We start from the raw sequence: 9,383 nt of genomic DNA on the forward strand, positions 1-9,383 counted from the left end.
GTGCATTGTATTCATACAACCTTTGTGGTCTGTATTTAAACAAGAATGTGAAAGGGAAACCTAACAAAAGGTATTTACTGAACTGTTTTTCTTCTTAGTATTCCAGTAATTTTTCCAGACGTGTGCCAGGACTTAATACTAAGTAAAAATGCATTCAGATTGTTGCAACCTTCATAATTTAACAGTCATTTTGCATGATATTTTCTTTTGGGGAAATGGTGCCTAACTGATCACCTTGAAGTCAGCTTGTCAAATTTACTAAACCTGAATAAAACTGAAGTGCTGGTGGACAGCTGTTAGAGGAAAGTAAAAGTAATTGTACATTTACAAAGAATCTGTCAAGACTAAGCTGACTATATATAGCTCTTGCAGCTGTGTTTAGGTTGCCTTGGACCTCATGCATGGGATTGTCTGCCTTATTCTTGTGCACAGGCAACAGTTTTGCTGAGATGTTATTTAGCATTCTACAGAATAGGATATTTGTGTACAGTTCTTTATTTTCAGCCATCGAGTCAATAGGTGTAGTGATATCTATCACTGGAAAATACAGTAATGTTTTGTTTTTGAGCTGTCTTCATGCCTTAGATTTATTTGGCCCTTTGAAGAACACTTTGTATAAAAAGACAGAAGACCATGTTGTAGGCAATTACTAACTATAACTAGACATATCCTTTGATAGCAAATTATCCAAATTTCCACGTTTGTAAAATGGCAAAATCATTTTAATGAATATTTATGTCTTTGATTGTTTCATTGTTTGATTTTTTTTTTGTTCTGTATAAATATAGAGAAACAGGTGTAAGGATAGAGAATTGATGTTAAAGTCAGGAAGGCTTAGGTTTAAATCTCACCTGTGACACATACTGACACAAATCACAACTTCTTGATGTTCCAGGCATCTTTGAAAGAATAAAAATTGAAGAGCAGTTGTTGATCTGCATTAACAGAGGGAATCTGCTTGTAGGGGTGACCTCTTCATCTATTGGGAATCTTCCATTTGGACTTTATGCAGGGCAAACTCCATGATAGGTGGACAGCCTCAGCAAGCATACATTTTGTTTTGTGCCTTACTTTAGTAATTGAAGGGTCATTGAACCATTCTCTGTGGTTGCAGTTATCAAGGAATCTCGTAAGTCTATAAGACTGTTTTGCTCTCCCAGGTCAAGTGCTTTTTTTAAAAGTAATCACTGAACAACAGGATCTAATATTTTCTGTATCTTCCAGTCAAATGTATGATTTGATGTGGTCAGCATTAGAAATTTGTTTACAAAACTCTGTTCCTTTCTTGTGTTTTTTTTTTCTCTAGGCTACCCTCACTTCAGATGTAGTTCATAATTGTAAAAATGGCAATGTAGGTACATGGTGTTTTCTCTATGGTCTTTTTTTTGGTGGTAATAATAAAATTTTTCCTTTTGTCCTTTTGATAACTTTTCCATGAGGTTTTGTAAAACGAATACTTTGATGCTTTTCAAGATTGTATTGCTCCCAGATTTCTTCAGTCTGTGCTTGATCTTAAATATTTCTGCTCTCTTTCGACCTGTCAGGTTCACCCATGGATGCTCCTTTAATGGTATGCTGCATGTGAATATTATACTAATGTTTCTGTGAACATGGTTTTTTGTTTTTAATATTGGTTTTCTTTGTAATTTTATTTATTTTATGCATTTAAAAACGAGGAGTCCACCTTAGCAGTCTGCTAAAAGGGTCTGTGACACAAAGGTTAAGAACTTCTGCTCTAAATCTTTTCTTTCATTTCTTCTTTTGGCTTTTTTATGAGTAATATTGCCAGCAGTCTTTCACTATTCTTCTTAAAATTTTTACAAATAACTTTGTGTTCTAAACATGTATACCCCTTGGTTGCCTTGCCTCTGCTTGATAAGATCAAATACCAATTGCATCAGGCCCCCAAACTTTACAGGGTCATAGAGGTGAGACTAACAATCCAAATAAGAAAAACTAAATGGATAAAAACAGTTTAATGTCCAGATTACATCTAATTGGCTGGCCAGCCTATTAAATCAATACTTCTTTACATATGTATATGCATGTGCAAAAATAGATAATGAATTGGATTCAGAATTGAATAGGAGTAAGAGTCAGCTGGATTGCATTTTGGAAATTAGTTCTTTTAATGATTCTAAGCTGCTCCTGGTGCAGATACCTGAGTTTTTAAGACAATTGTCTTCCTGGTTATGATGGTGACTCAAAGGGCAATGGAGAAATGCATAATAGGCCCAGGTAGATTGCAGCATGTTTTAAGCAAGAAATGATGTAAATGGTGGTCAAACTGAAATAGAAATGGGAGCCACTAATTTGTTAATAAAGATCCCTATGGACTGCAAAATGTATTATTTATGTTTTACTATATTTGTATTTGTTAAATATTTCATGGTTACATATTAATCTGCATTGGGCTACACTCGGGAGTGTTATGGGCCACATGTTTGACTTTTTTAGTGTAAAAGATGTCATTGATGAAATTTATAATTGGAAAAGGATCAGTTATGTCAAACAAGGGATAAAGTAAAGCTCGAATGCTTCACTGGTACCCATGAAATGTGAAAAAGATTTGAAGCCTCCAACACATTGGCCCTGTGGAGGATCTACAAGAAAATATGAACAACAATTACACAGGATGAAAAAGCATGGATATATGATGATGTGTGCCAGAAAATGAGATGACCCCATGATGAGATCCCAGATCCTTTGAAATTAAATATATGAGGATTTCAATAGTTTTAACATTTTAATATCTAACACTTTAACGTGCTGGAAACAAACTTTAATATGTATATTTAGTACTAACTTCATGTATAGCTTATTTTTAAGAGCCAAACTGTTAAGATTGTAACCTAATTCCTTGTACTTTGGTTGGGATTTGTTTAGAATTGATCACAATTAACCTTATATGAGTGGAGAAGGGAGATGTGATGGATAAACAAAAACATGTTCCAGGGTTTTCATGACACTGATCTTATTTATCTGACAGCTCCTTAATATCCTTTGCAGGCTTATCCTTGACATTCCCTCTATATGGGTATATCATCATCTGTCTACTGGAAATCTCAAATGAGATATTTTATAGATATTTCCACTTATGCCCCAAATAGGACTCATCTCCCCCCCTCATCTAAAACTTCTCCCCATGCCACCCCCTTCCTAGTTTCTCTTGAGGGCCCTACCTTTTTTCTAGTCATATTCATAACCTGAGTCATCTTCCACCATCTCCTGTCTCCTCTCGTCTAATCAGTTGCCAAGACCATTCTACCACCTCTACATATCACTCTATCTCCTTCTGTTAATTCATAGCCACCCTTTCCCAACCAAGTCAGGCACTTGCATCTAGACAACTGCAAGTTACCTATTTAATCACTCCATCTCCATGCTTTCCTCACACCAGTATAACTTTCATTTACATAACATTGATATTCCTGAAGCATAGTTCTGACCACGACACCTCCCTACTTAAGAAATTAGTGGCTCCCTTGTACCTTTAGGACAAACTTCTTTTTGGCTTTTAAAGCTCTTGGCAATGTATCTCTACCCTGCCTTTCCAGTTTTATTATTATAAGATATTCTTCAGGTACTCCATGGTCTAGCCAAACTGGCCTGCTTTCTGTTCCCTGCACAAGACAATTCCGTCTCATCTGTTTGCATTTCTATATGTTATTTTTCATGCTTGGAATTCACTCCCTACTTGTATCTGTTTTGAAAATCCTTAACTTTATTCAAAGGGCAGCTCAGATGCCATGTCCTGTAGGAAACCTATCCCCTCACTTTGCATATGTTTTATATTTTATGTGTATGGTTCCCTAACACACACTATAAGCTCCATAAGGGCAGAGACTTGTTTTTTGTGTATATGTGTACATATGCTTGTACACACACATATCCCTAATGCCTGCATGTAGTAAGCATCTGATAATGCTTATTGAATTAAATATTACATACCCTTGCAGAGAAGTGAGGCCATCTTAGGTTAGATATGGGATGATGGGGATGAAATTGATAAGTGTAAAAATGTATATAAACTTGATTGTGTTAGGTGACGGTAACATTATTTCCTCTCCCAGTAATAAATATTATCCTCTTAATTACTGACCCTAATGTTCCCTCTTAAATATCCTTTAATACATTTTCTTTAGTAAAGTGCAGTTTACCTGCCTATTGGAGTATTGTATACAAATATTATGTTTCATAGATTACTCAATGCCACAAGACATTTTCAGGGAAATAACTGAGGTTTTATCTTCATTTAGTTTCCAAGAAGGAATGAGTCATTGCTCCTAGCATTGACAAATCTAAAACATAACCAGGGTTATTGCAGGATCAACTGAGAAAATACATGCAGAATGATTTACAGACTTTAAAGTGCCATGTAATTTTGAGCCAATATGAGGATGAAATTGAGGTTTGTTTTCTTGACTTGTTTATGGAAAAGAATAGGTGATACATTTTATTTCAAAGGAATTCCAGTCAGTCCAAGAATACAATGGGTGCTAATGGTTTTCTAAAATAGATCTTTCACTGTAGACGCTTGACTTTGTGGGGAACTAACAAAGTTGTTGAATTTGAATCTTATTCTTTTATTGTGAAAGACATACATTTAAGACTTTGTGGTTTACTTGTACGTATCAGCCCGTGAATGTTGACTACTTTGTGCCTGGTGTCAGATACCTGACTGAAATCTACCTGCATTAGTGATCCCATTCCATCTCATCTCTAGCAAATTACCTCCTCTGTGATCTCTCTTCTACCACATCTGCAGTCTCTCCCTCTACAAGTTGTTTACCCATGCCCATTTTCCCCCCATCTTCAAAAAACTCTCACTTCATCCATCTCTGATAACTATTGTCCTATATCCTGCCTTTTGTGGCTGAACTTGAGATGGCCCTCTACAGTAGATGCCTCTCCTTTCTCTTCTTCCTCTCTTCTGCCTCTCTACCATCTGACTTCTACCCTCATCCTACCAAAACTGCTCTCTCTAGAGATACCGTTGATCTCTTAATTGCCAGATCCAGTGTTCATTTTCAATTCTCATCCGTGACATCTCTGCAGACTTTGATACTGTTAATCACTCTCTTCTCCTTGATACTCGATGTTTTTAGGATACTGCTTTCTCCTGGCTCTCCTACCTATATTAGTATTTCTCAGTCTCCTTTGCTGGGTCTTTATCAAATTGTCTGATAAAAGTTAGAAGTTATTTGGGTCATGCCCACTAACCTTGGGGGTCTCACAGGACTTTGTGCAGGGATTCAGTTATCTCTATGCTGAAGATTCTCAAATTTACCTATAATGTCTTAATTTCTCTGCTGACCTCCAGTCTCATATCTCCAATTGCCTATTAGCTCAACCTGAATATCTTGTGGACATTTTAAATTCAACATGTCCCAAAGTGACCTTATTCTTTTCTTCTCCCTCCTCCTCCCCCTTCCAGACTTCCCTATTACTGGCTAGGTTACTATCCTCTCAACCCCACAAGGTCTTAACCTAGTTGTCATCTCTCTCTTGCCTACTTCCTACTCCTCCATATCCAAACTGGTGCCATAACCTGTTGACTTCACCATTTCAGCATCTCTTGAATATACACCATTTATCTAATACTACCACCACCCTGGTGCAGGCCCTTTATGCCTGCCTGGATTCCTCATGTCTGAACTATTGCAGTAGCCTGCTGGTTGATTGACCTGTCACACGTTTCCCACTCCATTTACCCTCTACTAAACTGACAGAGTGATTTTCCTAAAACTCAGGTCCAACCACATCATCCTGCCCCCGCAAACATTCGGTAAACTCCAGTGGTTCCTTATCTCCTCCGGATTCAAATATAAAATCCACTGGCATTCAAAGCCCTTCATGACTTAGGCACCCCCTCACCACCTTTCCAGTCTTGTTATACTTAGCAGGTACTTTTTAATACAGTGACACTGACCTTATTGCTGTTGCTCTTTCTAGAATGAGATAGACCATATCTCCTTGGGACATTTTCATCTGTCTTCCATGCTTGCAATATTCCCTCTCATTTCCTCTCCTGGCTTCAAGTCCCAGCTAAAATCCTACCTTCCTGTGGAGGTCTTTCTCAATCCTTAATTCTAGTGCCTTCCCTCTTGCTTATTTGCCATTTATCCTGATTATGGCTTGTTTCTACATAGTTGCTTACATGTCTCTCCCGTTAAATTGTGAGCTTCTTGAAGGCAGGGACTATTTTTTGCCTCTTTTTGTATTCCTGGCACTATGCACAGTGCCTAGCCCTGAATAGGTACTTAATAAGTGCTTATTGATCAACTAGAATACCCTTCAAAATTACTTGGAACTGTGATTTCTGTTTGTATAGGTAATCCTTTCATTGAAATAGATCATAGTTTCCCCATACTTTGATAGTTGTGTTCTCTGTGAGTTGCTTTGGGCAGAACAGTTTATTTTGCTGTGGCCAACCTGGTGATGAATCTCTGAGCTTAGCCAGGCTTGTTCTCATGTGACAAATATAATATATTCTGAGGCCTGGATTCTAAACCTCTTCAGCTTGGTGAACCCAGGATCATCTGAGTGCCAAAATGAGCCACTGAAGTCACAGCTATGGAAGTTAAGATATATTTGTATGTTTTCACAGGTACAAGTAGCTTTTAAAGCCTCTTTAAATGATTAGCCAACAAGGTACACAGGACTGGAATTCAATGAATTCTTTGTGACAGATGACAGCTGTCTGCCAATCACAGTTTTGTTTTGTCTTATTTTTAGGAGGGAAATGATCTGCATTAAGGATTTATTTTTATTTTTTTAGATTTTATTTATTTTTATTTTTAGGCAGTTGGGGTTAAGTGACTTGCCCAGGATCACACAGCTAGTAAGTGTTAAGTGTTTGGTCTGAGGTTGCATTTGAACTCAGGTCCTCCTGACTTCAGGGCCAATTTCTATCCATTGCACCACCTGGTTGCCCCTTGCATTAATGATTAAGTGGCCTAATGAGGGGCCTTGAACAGTCTGGGCAGTAGTGAATAGCTGTGCTTATAGGACGTAATAAGTAAATAGGAAATAGTGTGCATTGATTTTTTTCTGAGCTACATTTGTTCCATCTTTAGGCCCCCCCAAAGAAAAGAGTCATTGAGCACTTCTCTCACTGAAGCTTCTGTTAGTGGCAGCCTCAGGGCTCTTAAGTACTTTGAGGAGAAAGAAAGCTACCTTTCTGTTATTTTTCAGCTTCTTGGAGAAGCTGATTGTATTTGCTATAGTTCCCAGGGTAGGTACACTAGTGGCCACCCCCTTTTTCAGTGTGGTGTAGTCAAATAAGCATTGCACTTGAAATCAGGAACCCTGGGTTCCAGTTCTGGCTCTGTTGTTTCCTAGCATTTAATTATAGTAATATAACTTGATTTCTTAAGACCACGTTGTTAGCATGGGATGGTAGATGGGGCACGGAACTCAGGAGTCGAGACATCTCAGTTCAAATCCCACCTTAGAGTTACTAGTTGTATGATTCTAGGCACTTCATTTCACTGTGCTTCCATTCCTTCATCTGTACCTCCCAGCTCCAAATCTGTGAACCTGTAAAATGGGGATATCATTTGCAAAGTCGACCTTATAGCACTTACTATTGGCAGGGGAAACACTTGGTAAATCTTCAGGCACTGGAGAAAGAAGAAAAATAGGCTAGAAAACACTAAGGAAACATGAAAAAAAAGTGAGCTAGTCATGCATGTATGTAACAAGAGTGAGAGATAATGTGCATGGTGGCCTTCGTTTTGGTAATAGGCCCAGGCTGGCCATGCTTCATTTCACTTCATGCTGTGCTTCTGACACTCCTGGCCTTCATTCCTGTGCCACCACATCTTCAAATGGATGTGTTCTCCCACCCTACTCGGGCTTTCCAGTTCCTTTTTAGGTGTTGCTTCCTCCATTCAAATGCAAGGTCTTTGGGGTCTGGAACTGTCTTTCTTTTCGCTTATATTTGTATCCCTAGCTCTTAGCACAGTGCCTGGCACATAGGAAGTGGTTAATATATTTTTCTAACCTTGCCTGCCTGTGTGGGCAACTGAGTATTGTACTGGTGTCTATGGAATATTAAATAAACTGAAGGAAGGCTTCCTGTATGTTTCACAGAACCTTAGGGAGAATGTACAAAAGTTCCTAGTCAAGAATCAAACAGGATAAGGTTGGGGGGGGGAGAGATAAGCATTTATATAACACCTACTGTGTGCCAAAACTAAGTGCAAGTATTACCTTACTTGATCCTCACAATCCTATACAGATGGCTTACTGTCTGTAGCAGTGGAGGGATTCCTCATGATGATAATATCATGGATCCCCTGGAGTAAGAATTATTTCCTCCTTGCTCTCAAGTAGCTGCCTTAAGTTGACATTGGCACTCTTATTGGTTGCTACTGCACTATTGTTCCATGATGATTCCTCTGAGGGAAGGATTTTTGTTTGTTTTGTTTTATTTTAAATACTAAGAATGCTCTGGTGGTGGGGGTGTATTATTGGATAGATTAATCAGTTAAGGTCTGAATATCAGTGAACAGAAAGGACAATTGACAATAAGAAATTCAGATTAAGTAGCAAAGACCTCCAGTGAGAAGATCTTAAGTAATTGGGCAGAAAAAAGTAAATAATCTTATCTCACTCTTAGGTATTAAGTTTGTAACATGGTACTTTCTCATGAAAAAGTGTCACTATCACATAATCTACTTTGACAGTGGATTGCCATTTAATTATTATGCCCCTGATTTCAAGTCATCTGTAACTAGAAAACATTTGTAATTAAGAAATAAGGTGGTGTTGGATTTCCAGACTGAAATGCCGAAGAGGGGGAGTTGTGGTGTGACCTACATCACAGCACTTTGGGAGGGGAAGAGCTGGTGTGACCACAGGGGATTTCTCTCTATCATCAAGAGCAGTAATGATGAAGGGCAAGAGGAGACCTGGCCAGTTGGCCTGAGGGAATTTGTGGACCTCAAACTCCTGGCTATTTTTCCCCCCTTCTGTTTTCTTTCTTGAGCACAGATCAGTGACTAGAGTTTTTGTGGAAGCACATACCATAGTTGCCAGTGGTTATACATGGTCAGATTCTGACAAGACAGGGACTTTCCCAGCCAGCCTTGAGTAGTTACCAGGGAGACTAGGGGCATGGAAAGAGATCTGGACCTTGCCGCCCTTGCTATTATGGTGACTTTTCTAGACAGTGTAGGGCTGAGGTGAATGGGGAGGGTTGGTTAAACAGCCTCCAAAGTGCCTTTACCTTCCAGGGACAGTTTAGTGAACTAAGCCTTTGGGTTTCTGTATTTGTTTATGGGCCTTTGTGAGTCCTTGGCATCTTCTGCATTTTCTGTGATGGGTGAAATAAATTGTTGAGTGAATTTTTAAAAATGTACTAAGTATTTTTTATG

The sequence above is a fragment of the Phascolarctos cinereus genome, unplaced genomic scaffold (assembly GCF_003287225.1).
Source record: "Phascolarctos cinereus isolate Bilbo 61053 unplaced genomic scaffold, phaCin_HiC Scaffold_3;HRSCAF=262, whole genome shotgun sequence".
Classification (NCBI taxonomy): domain Eukaryota; kingdom Metazoa; phylum Chordata; class Mammalia; order Diprotodontia; family Phascolarctidae; genus Phascolarctos; species Phascolarctos cinereus.